This window comes from Leopardus geoffroyi, chromosome A1, assembly GCF_018350155.1.
Source record: "Leopardus geoffroyi isolate Oge1 chromosome A1, O.geoffroyi_Oge1_pat1.0, whole genome shotgun sequence".
In the NCBI taxonomy this organism is placed as follows: domain Eukaryota; kingdom Metazoa; phylum Chordata; class Mammalia; order Carnivora; family Felidae; genus Leopardus; species Leopardus geoffroyi.
In genome coordinates this window covers 15,829,143-15,848,261 of record NC_059326.1, presented here as the reverse complement: position 1 = coordinate 15,848,261, position 19,119 = coordinate 15,829,143, and the positions used below count along the sequence as shown (strand labels likewise).

Genomic DNA, 19,119 nt, shown 5'->3' with positions numbered 1-19,119 from the left:
TCCCCTAAAGAGGAGGTGTTATTATTTCCACCTCACTAAGAAAAAAACTGAGGTTAAGACAAATTAAGTAACTCATGACAGAGCTGGGATTTGAACTTATTACTTCTTTCTGACCATAGGATCTGGTCAGATCCTTTTCACCATACTGGAAAGCCTCTGAGAATGTAAAATTTGGCCTATGTATCAGATACATTTTATGCACCTCCTCAGGGTCTCTTGAGGCAATCACTAAATTCTCAGTTTCTTTTTTATTCTCAGCTATCCTGCAGCTACTCCTTCTATGACCATGGCCTACCAATTCCACTGGGATTCCCAAAGTTCCAGCTTCCTGGGATTGATGAGTCACTTTTCCAGTGTACCAGATATTTATTGCTGCATCTATTTCTGTGGGTCAGGAAACTGCACTGTTTTCTCTGGCTTTAGTCTCTCACAAGGCTCCAATCAAGGTGGGTGTTAGGGCTGCAATCAACTGAGGCTGACCCGAAGAAGCACCCAAGTTCATATATGTAGTTTTGAACAGTATTTGGTTCCTCATGAGCTGCTGGCCTAGGCCTCTCTCAGTTCCTTGCCATGTGGGCCTCTCCATAGGACAGCTCACAACATTTTAGCTGGCTTCATCAGAGAGAGCAAAGAATATGGATGACAGCTAGATGGAAGTCACAGTCTTTTATAACCTAATCTCATAAGTGACATCCATCACTTTTGTAGTATTGTCATCGTGAAAAACATATCACTATAACCAGCCCATATCCAAGGGGAAGGGATTACACAAGAAGAACAGGAAGTGGGGATCATCGGGAGCCATTTCAGAAGTTTCAGAAGCTGCCTATCACACAGAATGGCTGGGCTGTATCACTAGGCTGCCTCTGTGCATCCTGAATTTCTGACCCCTATCAGTTCCATACTTGGAAGAAACACCAGTAAGCTTCCTTCAGAAGTTTCACTTGCTCCCTATCTTTGACAGGGAAGGAGTGTATTTTGCAACTGGCTGCTAAAGTAATGTCCAAAAAGTAAAGGGCCTCCCTGATGAAGAAGCAAATGTCAGATGATATCCATCCCATTAGAACCTTCAGGGACCATGGGAGAGGCTACCAGAGTACAGTTGGCTCATGAAGGTCCTGGAAGAACTCTGGCCAGGGGTTTACTGCTGGGGGTGACTACTAGAGGTTCCTGATAGGGCAGGTTCCACCTTACCACACTCAGGACTGTGGGGTTCACTGTCTGGGGACACATCTGTATCTCATTCACAGTCTACCAGGACACCATGGCACATTGGGAAGAACACCAAAAACAGGTCATTAAGGATGGTCTTTAGTTAGCTCTAGTTTCAGTATTGCAGAGAAAGGACAGAGAATTAAGGATTTGAGGTTATTAGTCTTGATTCTGCAAACCCTAGCATTCAACCAAAACTGGAAATAATTAAGTACATTGATAGATGTATTAGGGTTTCCAGAGAAACCAAACCACCAATAGGATGTGTGTGTGTGTGTGTGTGTGTGTACACCTATATACATATGTATGTGTGTGTGTTTATATATAGATATAGATGATTTATTTTAAGGAATTGGTTCATGTGATTATGGAGGCTTGACAAGACCAAAATCTTTAGAGTAGGCCAGCAAGCCAGTGATCCCAGGGAAGAGCTTCAGTTAAAGTCCAAAGGTAGTTAGTTTCCTTCTTGCTTGAAGATCAGTCTTGGTTCTCTTCAGGCCTTCAACTGATTGGATGAAGCCCAACCACATATGGAAGGCAATCTGCTTTACTCAAAATCCAAAGATTTAAATATTAATCCCATCCAAAAACACCTCCATACAAACACCCAGAACAATGTTTGACCAAATATCTAGTCCAGCCAAGTTGGCAAATACAATTAACCATCACAATAGGAAATTTTCAAATATTTCTTTGTGTTGAAAGCCCAAGTTTACCATTATCTCCTTAGAGCCTTGAATTGGCACAAATTCTCTGCAATGATTGTTCTCTTTTGCCTTGAATCCTAAAATGGTTTAAGAGTATTTTTACTCTTGCATTCCTCACTCTACACACATCTTCAGGTCAATAGCTATATGGTAAGAATCCAGTCCTCTAATTTATAAAACTAATATGAGAAGAAATCTTCAAAAGCATTCTGTTAAACTTGATATTGGAAAGCCTGGAATGGTGCTAGGAACTTTGGGACATCAGTCAGAAAATAAGTTCCACAATTTTCCCTCTTACCTCGGTATTTAATGAAATGGGTGCTGTCATGTGATAGAGGGGACAAAACTAGAAGGAGACTGGGAAAGATACTGTAGTAGCAGAGCTTATAATATCTTTGTTAAATAGTTCCATTTTCTAGTCAGACTTGTGTCATTCGACCCATACATTTCCTAAAAGTCAATGTGAACTGAATGTCCTTATCTTCCCTATGGCCATGGGCCTTAAAGCAACTCAGGCTTGGCTGGCACTTGTAAAAATTCAGATTCCCATGCCCCTGCTCAGAAACCCTGACTCAGTAGTGAGTCTGGAAAGGAGCCTGGAGTCTGTTTAACTGCTGACCAAGTCGAAAGACTCAGCAAAAGTGAGAATCTATAGAAAGAAAGCAAACTGCCTCTGCCTTAGTGTCCAGATTCACTTATAATGTTGTTAGCCCCATTCTTACTCTCTCTCTGACTTCCCAAACCCAGGGTACCTTTTATTCTACGAGTCCCTTCCTTTCTCCCTAGAACTTGAATTTGTCTCTACAAGACATATCATCTGCTGCATCACTATTGCTTATATGAACTCAAAAGTTCTGTCCCATTCAACACAGACCTGCCTGCTGCTACACACAAGTAAGAAAGATAAATCCCTATTCCTAGCTTGGCTAGATTTTTGTTTTTCAGAGTCAGGCCTAAGTCTTTTAACAACAGATCAAACTACTAATAACTTTAAAGCCATTCTAAACTGCTAGTATATCCAGAGATCCCTGAGCATTGTCCAGAAATTATCTAGCTAGGCTTTTTCTTTCCTTAAGCTTTGACTCAGTCCTGAATTATTCTGGTTTTTCCCAAATCCCTTTGTAATTGATGAGCATTTATTAGGTTTCTCTCCTTCCCAATCTCCCAAATACCAATATTATTTTGTTAAATTGCTTTTAAGACTATTAAGCCCTCTTCTGGTTAATTTCAGCCTAACATTCTTTCCTTTCAGAGGCCCTACATACTCCATTCCATGTGATTCCTGTGGGGCTGTCAATCATCAGGCCTCATCACTTTCACCCCAAAAAATAGCCACAAGATCCAAGCTTGCCAGACAGAGTATCCTTTTTCCCCAGACTCAATGGATGGTTGATTAGTCCAGGGTAAGCACCTAACCAAGGAAGAAAACTCAGAGTCTTTTTTTTTTCAGAGATTAATATGGATGCAAAAGAAAGCAGAGCGTATACTAGAGATTTAAGGATCACTTGGGTCTGAATATATTAGGGACCGTATTTCCTACAATTTGAAAGAGAACCTGACATAGAAATTAAGCCAAAAGAAAATAGTCCCTGATGAACATAAATGCAAAATTCTTCAAAAAAATATTAGCAAACCAAATTTGACAAGACATTGAAAGGATCATACACCATGATCAAGTGAGTTTTATTCCAGGGATTCAAGGATGGTTCAACATCCATAAGTCAATCAATGTGATATATCACATTTACATAATGAAATATAAAAATCATAAGATCATCTCAACAGATTATGAAAAAGCATTTGAAAAAATGCAACATCCACTTATGATAAAATTCTCAAAAAATTGGTAATAGAGGGAACACAGCTCAACATAATAAAGGCCACATATGAAAAACCCACAGTAAATATCACACTCAATTGTGAAAAGCTGAAAGCTTTTCCTCTAATCAGGAACAAGACATAGATGCCCGCTCTCACCACTTTTATTCAGTATAGTACTGGAAGTCCTACCATGGAAAGTAGGCAAGAAGAAGAAACAAAAGGCATCCAGGTAGGAAAGAAAGAGGTAAAACAGTCATTATTTGCAGATGATATGATTCTATATATATAAAACTGTAAAGACTCCACCAAAAAACTACTGGAATAAATGAATTCAGTAAAATTGCAGGGTACAAAACCAATATACAGAAATTGTTTGCATTTGTATATGCTAATAACAAAATATCAGAAAGAGAAATTAAGAAAACAATGCCATTTACAATGGCATCAAAAAGAATAAAATACATAGGAATAAATCTAACCAAGGAAGTGAAAGACCTATACGCTGGAAAATATTAAAACATTGATGAAAGAAATTATGAAACATTGATGAAAGTAACCACAAACAGAAAGATATTCTATTCTCATGGATTAGAAGAATTCATACTGTGAAAATGTCCATACTACCCAAAGCAATTATAGATTCAGTGCAATCCCTATAAAAATTCCAATGGAATTTTTCACAGAACTAAAACAAATAATTATAAATCTTTATGGAACCATAAAAGACAGCAAATAGTAGCCAAAGAAACCTTGAGAAAGAACAAAGCTGGAGACATGATGTTCCCTGATTTCAAACTATACTACAAAGATACAGTAATCAAAACAGTATGGTATTGGCATAAAAACAGACACATGGGAGCATGTGGGAGGCTCAGTTGGTTAACCATCTGACTTGAGTTTGGCTCAGTTCATGATTTCACAGTTGTGAAATCTAGCACCACGATGAGCTCCATGTTGGGTATAAAGCATAATTAAGCTTTTCTCTCTCTCTCTTCCTCTGCTACTCCCCTGCTTGTGTGCACACTCTCTCTCTCAAAAATAGATGATAGATAGATAGATAGATAGATAGATGATAGATATTTTTTAAAAAACAGATACATAGATAAATGGAACACAACAGAGAACTCAGAAATAAATCCACACATATATGGTCAATTAATTTACAACAAAGGAGACAAGACTATGCAATGGGGAAAAGACAGTCTCTTCAATAAATGATGCTAGAAAAACTGGACAGTCACATGCAAAAGAATGAAACTGGACCACTATCTTACACTGCACCCAAATTTATTCAAAATGGGTTAAAGGTTTGAATGTAAGACCTGAAACCATACAAATCCTAGAAGAAAACATCAGCAGTAAGTTCCTTGACATCACTCTCAACAATATTTTTTTGGATCTGACTTAAAGGCAATGTCAATGTAAGCTAAAATAAACAAATGGGACTACACTAAGCTACAAGGTTTATGCACAGCAAAACCATCAATAGAATAAAAAGGCAAAGTTCTGAATGGGAGAAAATATTTTTAAATCATACATCTGATAAAGGACTAATATCCAAAGTATATAAAGAACTCATACTTCATAAAACAGACTCTTAACTATAGAGAACAGAGTTGGTGGAGGGGAGGTGGGTAGGGGGCTGGGCTAAACAGGTGATGAGTATTAAGGAGGGCACTTGTGATGAGCACGGGGTGGTGTTGTATGTAACTGATGAATCACTAAACTCTACACCTGAAACTAATATTACACTGTATGTTAACTGGAATTTAAATTTAAAAATGAAACAACAAAAAGCAAACAAAAACTCATGCAACTCAATAACAACAACAACAACAACAACAAAATCCAATTTAAAAAATGGGCAGAGAGGGGCGCCTGGGTGGCTTGGTCGGTTAAGCGTCCGACCTCAGCTCAGGTCATGATGTCACGGTCCGTGAGTTCGAGCCCCGCGTCGAGCTCTGTGCTGACAGCTCAGAGCCTAGAGCCTGTTTCAGATTCTGTGTCTCCCTCTCTCTCTGCCCCTCCCCTGTTCATGCTCTGTCTCTCTCTGTCTCAAAAATAAATAAATGTTAAAAAAAATTAAAAAAATGGGCAGAGAAAGGGTTAGTATCCAAAATATATAAAGAAATTACACAACTCAACACCCAAAAAACAAATAATCTAATTAAAAATGGACAGAAGGGGTGCCTGGGTGGCTCAGTCAGTTAAGTGCCCAACTCTTGATTTCAGCTCAGGTCATGTCATGGTTTGTGAGATCAAGCCCCACATTAGGTTTCACTCTGACACTGCAGAGCCTGCTTGGGGTTCTCTCTCTATTCTCTCTCTTCCCCTCCCCCAACTCTCTTTTATTCTCTCTCTCTTGAAATAAATAAATAAATAAACTTTTTTTTAATTGGCAGAAGACATGAACAGACATTTCTCCAAAGAAAACATCCAGATGACCAGCAAACACATAAAAAGATGCTCATTATTTCTTATCATCAGAGAAATGCAAATGAAAACTACAATGAGATATCACCTCACACATTTCAGAATTGCTAAAATCATGGGGCACCTGGGTGGCTCAGTCAGTTGAGCAGCTGACTCTGCTCAGGTCACGATCTCATGGTTTGTGAGTTCCGAGCCCCACATCAGGCTCTGTGCTGGCAGTTCAGAGCCTGGAGCCTGCTCAGATTCTGTGTCTCCCTCTCTCTCTGTGCCTGTCCCCCACTTGTGCTCTGTCTCTCTCTGTCTCAAAAATAAATAAACATTCAAAAAAAAAGAATTGCTAAAATAAAAACAGAGGAGACATCAGTACTGGCGAGGAGATGGAGAAAAAAGAACACTCATGTATTGTTGGTGGGAATGCAAACTAGCACAGTCACTCTGGAAAACAGTCATGGAGATTCCTCAAAAAGTTAAAAATAGAACTACTCTATGATCCAGCAATTGCACTACTGGGCATTTACCCAAAGAATACAAAAACGCTAATTCAAAGGGAGACATGCACCCATATGTTTACAGCAGCATTATTTACAATAGTCAAGATACGGAAACAGCCTATATGCCCATTGATTGATAAAGGGATAAAGGAAATGTGGTATATAGATACAATGGAATATTATTCAGCCATAAAAAGAAAGAATCCTTGCCATTTGCAACAACACGGATGGAGCTAGAAAGTTTAATGCTAAGTGAAATAAATCAGTCAGAGAAAGACAAATACAATATGATTTCACTCATATGTGGAATTTAGGAAACAAAACAAATGAGCAAAGGGGGAAAAAAAAGAAAGAGATAGACAAACCAAGAAACAGACTCTTAGCTATAGAGAATTGATGGTTACCAGAGGGAAGGAGGGGGCGATGGGTGAAATAGGTGATGGGGACTAAGGAGCACACTTGTTGCAATAAGTACCTGGTGATTAAAATAAAAACTTTTTTAAAAATGGGCAGAGGATTGAATGGGCAGAGGCATTTTGCCAAAGAAGACATACAGATGGACAACAGGCATATGAAACGATGCTCAACGTCACTAATCATCAGGGGAATGCAAATAAAAACCACAATGAGCTATCAACTCACACCTGTGAGAATGGCTAAAATCAAAAACAAGTGTTGACGATATGGAGAAAAGAGAACCCTCATACACTGTTAGCAGGAATGAAAATTAGTTCATCCACTATGGAAAACAGTATAAACGTTCTTCAAAAAATTAAAAATAGAACTACCATATGGTCCAGCTATTCTGCTTCTGGGTATTTATCTGAAGAAAACAGAAACACTAATTGAAAAATAATATGTGTTCCCCTATGTTTATTGAAGTATTAGTTACAATAGCCATGATATGGAAACAACCTGTGTGTTCATCAATAGATAAATGGATAAAGAAGTTGTGATATATATACACAAGGGAATACTAGTCAGCCATAAAAACAGAAGTGGTCTTGCCATTTGTGACAACATGGATGGAGCTTGAGGGTATTACGCTAAGTAAAATAAGCCAGACAGAAAAAGACAGATACCATTATAATTTCATTTATACGTGTAATAAAAAACAAAACAAAGTAAAACAAATCAAAACTCATAGAGATAACAGATTTATAATTGTCAGAAGGAAAGGGGGTTGGGAGGTGGGCGAAAGGAATGAAAGGGGTTACTGTATAGTGACAGATGATAACTAGACTTATTGTGGTGATCACTGTGTAGTAAATACAAATACCAAAATAGTATGTTGTATACCTGAAACTAATATGATGTGAAATACCAATTTTACCTCAATAAAAAATTATTGTAAAAAAGAAAACAGAAAAAAAAATAGAGCCAGGTGATGAAAAAAAGAAACATACCTGACAACATCATTTAAGCACCTGGAGACAGCCATGCCTAAAGCAGTAAACTCCTGTACTTTTCTGTTATGTGAACCAATAAATATTCTTCTATTGCCTAAGCTGGTTCAAGTTAGGTTTGTATCACTTGTAAGGAAAAGAATCCAGACCAATTTATCTCCATTCTCACACAATAACTCCATAGTTACTTTTTAGGAAGGGAAAATATTTCCCCACCATTATATACTTTACAGTGGCACAGGAATTATGTTCTTTCTTTTCCCTCTTTTTTTTTCAACCTCAACTAGCTAAATAACTGTGCTAAGATTCCCAATTGGTCAACATTTTTTTACATTTTTTTTAATGTTTATTTATTTTTGAGAAAGAAAGTAGAGTAACAGAGTGTGAGCGGTGGAGGGGCAGAGAGAGAGGGAGACACAGAATCCGAAGCAGGCTCCAGGCTCCGAGCTGTCAGCATAGAGCCCAACATGAGCTCAAACTGACGAACCATGACAGCATGACCTGAGCCACGACCTGAGCCAAAGTTGGGCGCTTAACTGACTGAGACACCCTGGAGCCCCTCAAGTAGTCAACATTTTTTTTTTTTTTTCAACGTTTATTTTTGGGACAGAGACAGACAGAGCATGAACGGGGGAGGGGCAGAGAGAGAGGGAGACACAGAATCGGAAACAGGCTCCAGGCTCTGAGCCATCAGCCCAGAGCCCGACACGGGGCTCGAACTCACGGATCGCGAGATCGTGACCTGGCTGAAGTCGGACGCTTAACCGACTGCGCCACCCAAGCGCCCCAACATTTTTAAACACTATGCTGCCTTCAAGTAACTTGTGAAGAGGTGTGGCCACACAGATATGCAGAGTGACTGGTCTGGTCCTAATATAGAGGTAAAGCCACCTCGGGTTTGTTAACATGATCCATCTTACTTTTTCATGATTAGGCCATGAAATATACACAAAACCTACTGGGTATTATTGTCAGCAGCCTGAGACCAATAGTAAGGCTTAACATATTACCTATCACAACGTATACGCATCCCTTCCAAATTTCCCAATTTCTATCAAACTGTCCCTTTCTCCTTTACCAACTATCTTTGATCTACTATCATAATCCATTGCTTCTTTTCAAGAGGTTCACAGAGCCTCTTGAATCTGATGCTGACTTTGTTTTCACAGTCCCAGGTTAAAACCATTTGGCTTTCATGGATCTGGCTAAAATAGTCCTCAGTCACACTTTATCATGGGGCTCCTAATAATGTGTTAAAATGTATTCCCAGATCCACTGCCACTGTATTCAATCCAGACTCCTCACCATCTCTCCTCAGCACTCAGTACCTCCTCTTCCTCCTCATCTACCACCTCTAATCTCTCTCCTCCACTCTTTCAGTTGATCCTCTTCTAGGTTTTTTAAAAAGTCTAGTTGAGTCACTATCTTGTGTGGGGTCCACCCTATCAAAGTTTGATTTTTTTTTCATTTTTAAAAATAAAATCTCCAAAAAGCAAATTTTGAAAAAGCAAATTTTATACTATAGCACAATCCTAGGAGCAATTTTATGATAAAAGCGAAAAGAAGAAACCTTTGTGGTTGAATATTTTAACTTGATAAAAATGCTTTCTAGGTTTCATTGTTTCAATGTATTAGTTAAAAACTACACTAAATACTTCCATATGGCAGTGACTTCATTTTTGTGAATAAATAAACTGACCTAAATACATGCCAAGAGAGATTGCTCAACTAAACCCATAAATGTTGGATTAGAAAATATATTAAACTCTAGCCAAGAAGAGTAGAGGCTGAAAGTTAAAAATGTTGTATACAGTTCAGGTCAAATAGAAATGCAGTTAATTTCTAAATCCTCTTTAAACATTTAAAAAAATAGAAAAGCATCAGTGTGCTCCTGAGTCAATTAACTCAAAAGTTTTTTCCACTTTAGAAGTTTATTCTCTTTCAGGCTCGCTCTGTTTGAACAGGTAGTTTCTTTTGAGCCTTAAAAATTCTTGTCAGAATTCCCACAAAAAAATAAATAAATAAGTAAGACATACACATTACTCTATATGTTTGGGTTAGCCAAACTCTAAGAATTGTTGTTTGTAGAATACTGAAGTCCTGTTTTAAAGTCTTCTTATGACATTTATATTAATATGGCTACTCCCCACTGAAACTAAAAAGAACACTAAATAGACTGCAGAGGATAAATTTCAGACAGTGACCAATTTACAAGGTCAACAATATGACTTACAGATTAATCATCAGACAAATAATTTGACTTCACAGTCTATGCAATTCAGATTATCAAGGTTCACTTTATTAACTAAAACCTGATCTGAATGGACATGAGGATATTTATAATTTTTACTGTCTTTATTTACTCATTTATTATGAATCATTAATGGAAAGTACTACCCCAGTGAAGAGGAAAAATTCTAATTTCCAAAACAATCTGGCCTCAGGGATTCTGGATAAAGGATGGGAAGCTATATCATTATTTCATCGTATTGGAAATGTCGATCCCCTTTCTCCAATGTGTACAGATTTTAGAAACAGTGTCTTCAACAGTTAAGTTCCTTAAGTGAGGAGATTAGTCATTTTCACACCTCTCTCATTACCCCAGCTACTCTGAATAAAGTACCATGCTAGGCATTGGGTCAGTACAGATAAGGCACGATCCCTGTGTTTTAGATGCTCACAAATTGAGGAGTCATGATACATGCACTCATATTTACCAAATCTGTAAATAAATGCTATAGAATTTCCAAGGTAAGAATGTTCACACACGCCTTGAATCTCATGGGATCTCTATGAAAGAGGTGACACTTGTGCTGGGTCTGGAAGAACACATAAGACTCATACAAATACAGAAGAGGGAAGTGTACTCCAAAATAAGGCAAATGGCATAAATGCAAGAAATTGGAATGTTCATGACCAGCTTCTAGAACAATGAAATGACAGATTTAGCTAGAATGAGAGGTAGGGGACTTATGTAATATTGATTGTATGTTTTTACCTAGCACTAAACTGGAAACTTGAAACATAACTCTGCCCTCAGAGAACTATAATCTAGTAAAAGGAGACTGATACCTAAAGAACTGTCCTAAAATTTTATAGGTGCTGTGATTGTGTGACATGAGGATACCAAGGAAGAAATGATCATATCTGAGTGGACAGCTAAGGAAAGGCTTCTTGGGGAAAGTAGTGATTGAGTTAGTTCATAGAAAATACATTAGTATAACTAACCATGTACTCAAAGCCAGAGGCTGTTCTAAAATGTTATCTAAATGGATCTATATTGCAAGTTTAAAGCTCTTACAAGAAAATTCTACAACCTCTTGGTAGGCTATTACAACATTTAACAGCCTTTACTCTTACAATGTTCTTTTTACTTACCACATGAAGGTCCCTTTTCTTACAAAATTCAGCACGGAATATTTTATAACTTCCAGGTTAAGTTTCCCATGTTCATATCAAAATTTCCTAAGAGTGAAAATTAAAGGGGAAAGATATGCTGCTTAAATCCCAATACAGACAACTTTAACTCAGTAACCCTGACACAAAAGAACACCTGATTTAGCCTCAGTGCTGGCAATCTATCTTTGTTTGCCTTCCTTGGGCTGCTATACAAATACAGAGAACAGTACTGCTTTGGGAAACAGGATTAACTAAAATCCAGGTGCTTAAAATATTACTCAATCTAAACATAAACACGCCAGAGTGTTTATGCATCAGTCGCTCCAAATACCCTTCACAGGCTATTTTATTTCCCACTTTAGTTTACTTATTGTAATCCCTTCTCTTCAACATACTCAGGAACCCTATTAAATGATAGCAAAGATTTTCTCTTTCTAGAATATGGAATCTCCCTCTTGCAATTGGCAGAACATAAACATGCTCAAATTTCTTTAAATTTTAAAATAATCGTATTATTTAAAACCAATTTCCCTGAACCTTCATTTTAATAGACGTGGGGTATTCTTTTTCTTTTTTTTTTTTTTTTTTTTTTTTTTAAATTTTTTTTTTTTTTTTTTAACGTTTATTTTATTTTTGGGACAGAGAGAGACAGAGCATGAACGGGGAGGGGCAGAGAGAGAGGGAGACACAGAATCGGAAACAGGCTCCAGGCTCCGAGCCATCAGCCCAGAGCCCGACGTGGGGCTCGAACTCACGGACCGCGAGATCGTGACCTGGCTGAAGTCGGACGCTTAACCGACTGCGCCACCCAGGCGCCCCTATTCTTTTTCTTTTAATGCATGACCCAGCAGTCCCCAGTTTTCTTAGGGCACTCACATTAGTGGTTTCATGTGCTCAAAGAAAAGACCTACCCCTAATCTGATTTAGATCTCCTCCACTGTACTGATGTAGCATTCACACACACTATAATTATATTGAACTGTGAATGCTGATTTATTATCTGTCTCTTCACTACACTAAAAACTTACAATGTTTTATGTGAATCTCATCCATTCAACATGGATGGATAAATGGGTGGATGGATAGATCAATGGATGGATGGGTGAATAAAGAGACAGATGACAAACCTCATTTAATCTTTATAAGCAGAGATTTTAATTCAACTCTATAATTTCATGACTGCAAGGGCCATGCTTCTTTACTTTTTAAATTTTTTTTGAATTGGTTTTGAAGTTTATTTTTATTTATTTTGAGAAAGAGATGGAGAGCAAATTGGGGAGCAGCAGACAGAGAGGGAGATAGAATCCCAAGGAGGCTCTGAGCCATCAGCTCAGAGCCAAAGTGGGGCTTGAACTCACGAACTGTGAGATCATGATCTGAGCCAAAGTCAAGAGTCGAACATTTAACCGACTGTGCCACCCAGACACCATGCTACTTTAAATGTAGTATGTCTGCCATCTAGATGTCTTCTTTCCAAAAGTGTTCATGTCTTTTGCCCATTTCTTCATTAGATTATTTGTTTTTTGGGTGTTCAGTTTGATAAGTTCTTTATAGATTTTGGATACTAACCCTTTATCTATCATCTGAAAATAACTTCTTCCATTCAGTCGGTTGCCTTTTAGTTTTGCTGATTGTTTCCTTCACAGTGCAGAAGATTTTATCTTGATGAGGTCCCAAGAGTTCATTTTTGCTTTTGTTTCCCTAGCCTCCAGAGGCATGTCCAGTAAGAAGTCGTTGCAGCCAAGATCAAAGACGTTGTTGCCTCTTCGAGGATTTTGATGGTTTCCTGTTTTACATTTAGAACTTTCATCCATTTTGAATTTATTTTTGTGTATGGTGTAAGAAAGTGGTCCAGGTTCATTCTTCTGCATGTCACTGTCCAGTTTTCCGAATACCATTTGCAGAAGAGACTCTTTTTTCCAATGGATAGTCTTTCCTGCTTTGTCAAAGACCAGTTGGCCATACATTTGTGGGTCCATTTCTGGGTTCACTATTCTGTTCCATTGATCTATGTGTCTGTTTTTCTGCCAGTACCAAACCGAAAATTGTCGAACAAGACATCCAGATGGCTAATAGACACATGAAAAGATGCTCAACATCACTCATCATAAGGGAAATACAAATGAAAACTATAATGAGATATCACCTAACACTTGTCAGAGTAGCTAAGATTAACAACTCAGGAAACAACATATGTTCGCAAGGATGTGGAGAAAGGGAAACACTTGCATTGCTGGTGGAATGCTGGTGGTGCAGTCACTCTGGAAACCAGTATGGAGGTTCCTCAAAAAATAAAAAATAGAACTACCCTAAAATCAAGCAATTAAACTACTAGGTATTTATCCAAAGGATACAAAAACGATGATTCGAAGAGACACCTGCATCCCAATGTTTATAGCAGCACTATTGACAATAGCCAAATTATGGAAAGAGCCCAAATGTCCATTGACTGACGAATGGATAAAGAAGATGTGGTGTGTGTGTGTGTGTGTGTGTGTGTGTACATATACACAATGGAGTATTACTTGGTGATCAAAAAGAATTAAATCATGCCATTTGCAACAATGTGGATGGAAGTAGAGTGTGTTATGCTAAGTGAAATAAGTCAGTCAGAGAAAGAGAAGTATGATTTCACTCATATGTGGAATTTAAGAAACACAACAGATGAACATAGGGGAAGGGAAGAAAAAATAAGATGAAAACAGAGAGGGAGGCAAACCATAAGAGACTCTTAAATACAACAACAAACTGAGGGTTGCTGGTGGGGTGTTGGGCAGGGGATGGGCTAAATGGGTGATGGGCATTATTAAGGAGGCACTTGTTGGGATGAGCACTGGGTGTTATATGTAAGGGATGAATCACTAAATTCTATTCCTGAAACCATTATTACAGTATATGTTAACTAACTTGGATTTAAACAAAATTTTAAAATTAATAAAAATAAAATAAAATAATTTAAAAAGTAAATGTAATATGGTTTCTCTTTCATTCAACTAATAAACAAATATATGAATGAAATGAAATTAGTTACCCAACTAATATATAAACTATAATTGACTTTATTTGTACTTATAAAACATTGGAATATCATAAAAATCTGATGTTGCTTTCAGTTATTTTAGTAAACTATCTGGCTTTAAAAAAGATATCATTTTGTTTTCTTTACCTAACCAATTATCCACCTATGCAACAACAACAATAACAAAAACTATTAAATATTGCCAGTTATATTTTTATACATCTGGGAAAAAAAATCATATAGTTCAGAACATTCTTCTAAGTAGTTAAAATAAATATAAAGGTTTAATACTGATATGGGCTGGAAAGAAGAGATATACTTCCAAAAATAATTTCTGAGAACTTATTACATAGGGTGATAGTAGAGAATTTTAAAACTTCAATTTTTAAGTAAGTGAAAAATACATTAGCTAAGTATTTAAGAAATTCCTAAGACCATTTTAACTAGACTTAAAGAATTTTTTTTCTTTTTTTTTTTTAACGTTTATTTATTTTTGAGACAGAGAGAGACAGAGCATGAACGGGGGAGGGGCAGAGAGAGAGGGAGACACAGAATCTGAAATGGGCTCCAGGCTCTGAGCTGTCAGCACAGAGCCCGAGGCGGGGCTCGAACTCACTGACCGTGATATCATGACCTGAGCCGAAGTCAGACGCTTAACCAACTGAGCCACCCAGGCGCCCCAAGAATTTTTTTTAATGTATATTTATTTTTGAGACATAGAGCACAAGCGGTGAAGGGGCAGAGAGAGAGAGGGAGACACAGAATCCAAAGCAGGCTCCAGACTCCGAGCTGTCAGCACAGAGCCTGATGTAGGGCTTGAACCCACAAACCGTGAGATCATGACCTGAGCCGAAGTCAGCCACTTAACTGACTGAGCCACCCAAGTATCTCCATTTTAACTAGACTTAAACAGTTCAGCATGATTCAGATCAGGCCCAGGTGTAGATAATAATAAAAGGCTAGTTAAAATCCGTCACCTCACAAGTTAAATTTTTTTTCTTGAAATTAGAAATGTTAAGACTTACTTTCTTAGCAACTTTCAAATATACATTATTATTAATATAGTCCTTGGTCTTATTGGTCCCACTTTATATACAGGTGAACTGACACTCAAAGTGGTCATGTTACAAGATGACATAATAAAGTAGTGCCAGAATCTAAACCCCAGATTATCTGGGTTTAGTTCACCAAAGTAAAGATGTGATTCTCAAAATGTATAAATTACTGCTATTTTCATACTCATTATTGTTTTGACATTATGTACTGGGGCAGTAATTTACCATAATAGTTGTGTTACTTAAATTCAATTTTTCCCACTTGTAAAGAACAAAAATAACACATATCTACCTCTATCGGCATCTCTAATAAAAATTATTACTGTGATTAAATTGAAGAACTTCTTTGGACCCTCAAGGCCACCCATTCATTCAATAGCAGGAATGTTTCAAAAAAAGCTCCAGAGACAGCACTGGGAAGCAGACCTGTGCACAATCCCAGGGAGGAAACACAGCTGCAGATTCCCACAGTAGCCACTGACATGCCTTAGTTCCTCCTCTCCTTTACTGTCATCCCCTTCTTCCATGCTTGGTTTCACTAGCATTTTTCCTATTGTCTTATTTTTCCCGTTTTACCATTTTAAGCAGAATATTGTATACAACTAAAGCAGCATACAAACTGAATTAAACTTCCAGGATACAGAAGTGTTTAAATCTGGGAAACATGGGGCGCCTGGGTGGCGCAGTCGGTTAAGTGTCCGACTTCAGCCAGGTCACGATCTCGCGGTCCGGGAGTTCGAGCCCCGCGTCAGGCTCTGGGCTGATGGCTCAGAGCCTGGAGCCTGTTTCCGATTCTGTGTCTCCCTCTCTCTCTGCCCCTCCCCCATTCATGCTCTGTCTCTCTCTGTCCCAAAAATAAATAAACGTTGAAAAAAAAATTAAAAAAAAAAAAATCTGGGAAACATATAGTTTTAATATAGTGAAAATGGTTGAAAATGGAAAAATTATATTGCAAAACTATATTTAACCTTTTAAGACAACCATCATTTATATTTAAGAGACAAAAAGGTTTACCCAAGAATTCCTAATGACACCTCATTAACAAAGATTTTTCCACTCTTTTACAAAACTTAAGTCTAGATCCTTCATGAAGTCCACTATGGTACTTATTATTTTTAAAACAAAGTCCTGACCTCTAGTGGCTAAATTGAATTAATTCAATAATTGAATCTACTGAATAATCCTAACATCAAAAAACAGACAGCTATTATAACCCCCCAATGTAATTCAGTAGGGAATATACAGTTCCACCTATGACATATTTGTAAAAAAAGAAAAAAAAAGCTCAAACTTGAATCTGAATTAGCCTCTAGGTCTAACATAACAACCAGGTTAGTGGAAATAAAAAGCTAGATAAACAAGGTAAACAATACCAATCTAGAATGTGGGAAATTCTACCACCTAAGATCCATTCTTTACAAAAAGAAGAAAGTTGTGGGAAAGAAAACTCTTACAGATTAAAAGTATCTTAAGAGACATACTATGTAGAATCTTAAAAACAAAAAAAACGAATAAACAAAAAATAAAATCAGAACTATACATACAGAGAACACTCTGATGACTGCCACAGTGAAGTGGGGTAGGGGGATGGGCAAAATAGGTGAAGGGCAGTAGGAGATATAGGCTTCCAGTTATGGAATAAATAAATCAAGAGAATAAAAGGCACAGAATAGGGAATACGGTCAATGATATTATAATAGCATTGTATGGTGAAAGATGGTAGTTGCACTTGTAGTGAGCATAAATAAGATACAGACAAGTCGAATCACTATGCTATATATCTGAAATTAATGTAACACTCAAATATACGTATGTATATATATATATATATACATATATATATACATACATATATATGTATGTATCATCATGAACATACAAAAAAGAGACACATTAAAAAAATGCAATGTGTGAACCTTGTTTGGATCTTAATCTGAACAGATTTCCTTCTAAATTACAAAAACTAGGGAAATGTAAACTCTGTAATCAGATGACATTATGAAATTACAGTTTAAGATGTGATAATTATGATTACTTTTAAATGATTTCTTAGATGTAATGAAGTATTTATAATTAGAATTTTTAAAATATCAGAGAATTATAAGAAAACTATAGATGCAAAGGCAGAAATGTGTTTGAGAAGATAAGGTAAGATCAAAAAGGTCATGGAGGTATGGGATAACATAGACTTTTGTAGGGTTTTTAATGACTTTGGCTATGTGAAATGGAAAGCCATCAAGAATATTTTTAGCAGAGGAGTAATATAATCAGGTTTAGGTATTAAATTCTTCATGGAAAGCACACTGTTGACAGGCAATGGTGGACACAGAGCAACCAGTCAGGAAGCTGTGGCCATTAGAGAGGATAATAAATGGTGGCTTGGACAGCACAGTGAGAAGTGGTCATATTCTGTCATATTTCATAAGTAGAGCTGACAGGTTTACTAAATGTGAGCAAATGTGATGATTACATGTGACTATGAGAAAAAGAGAGGAGTCCAATATGGCCACAGTTTTCTAAGCTGATCTATTGGAAAGATGAAAATGCCATCAGGAAATGGGAGAGATAACAGGAGAGGACTTGGGGAATTTGAATTTCAGTTTTTACCATGGTTTTCCTCCTTAGTTTTATTGAGATATAATTGACATATATTATATATATAATATTTTATTAGCTTAAGGTATACAACATAATAAATTTGATATAAGAATATATTGTGAAATGATCACCACAGCAAGTCTAGTTAACATTCATCACCTCACATAGTTACAACTTTTTTCATGAGGTGAGGCTTTTAAGACTTACTCTCTTAGCAACTTCACGTATACAATAGAGTATTATTAACCATAGTCACCATCCTGTACATTACATTCCCAGAACTTATAATGTGAAATTTATACCTACTGACCACCTTTGATTATCTTCACCCATTTCTCTCACCCCCCTAACACCTCCTCCAGCAACCACCAATCTTTTCTGTTTCTATGGGTTCAGGTTTTTTTTTAATTCCATATATAACTGAGGGCATATAGTATTTGCCTTTCTCTATATAACTGATTCTACTTAACATAATGCCCTCAAGGTCTAAACATGCTGTGAATGGAAGGATTTCCTTCTTTTTTATCGTGAAATAATAACCTATTATAAATATACACCACATTTTCTTTCTTTTATCCATTGATGGACAGTTAGGTTTGTTTCTATGTTTTGGCTATTGTAAATAATTCTGCAATGAACATGTACCTTCAATATAGTTATTTTATTTCCTTCAGAGATATGACAGAATAGAACTGCTCGATCATAAGGTGCTTCTCTTTTTAACTTTTTTAAAGAAAACTCCATACTGTTTTACATGTGGCTGCCCCAATTTATATACCCACCAGCAGTACACAAGGATTCCCTTTCCTCTATACCCTCACCGACACTTGTATCTGTTGTCTTTTTCATGACAGCAACACTAACAGGTATGAGGTGATATCTCATTGTGGTTTTGATCTGGATTTCTCTGATTATTAATGATGCTGAGCATCTTTTCATGTACCTGTTGGCCATTTGTATGTCTTCTCTGGGAAAATG

The 19,119-nt window shown here is 37.1% G+C and overlaps 1 long non-coding RNA gene across 2 annotated transcripts in view; it reads right to left on the bottom strand.

Moving 5' to 3' along the window:
- The window catches only part of LOC123596213, a 111,058-nt gene that overhangs the window by 57,352 nt on the left and 34,587 nt on the right, over nucleotides 1–19,119 (bottom strand). The window contains exon 3 of one of the 2 annotated variants that reach the window (XR_006711600.1): nucleotides 11,449–11,535. The exons of the other annotated variant lie outside the window; for it this stretch is intronic. This is a non-coding gene — a long non-coding RNA (uncharacterized LOC123596213). The remainder of the gene's footprint in view (nucleotides 1–11,448; nucleotides 11,536–19,119) is intronic. 2 annotated transcript variants of the gene reach the window in all.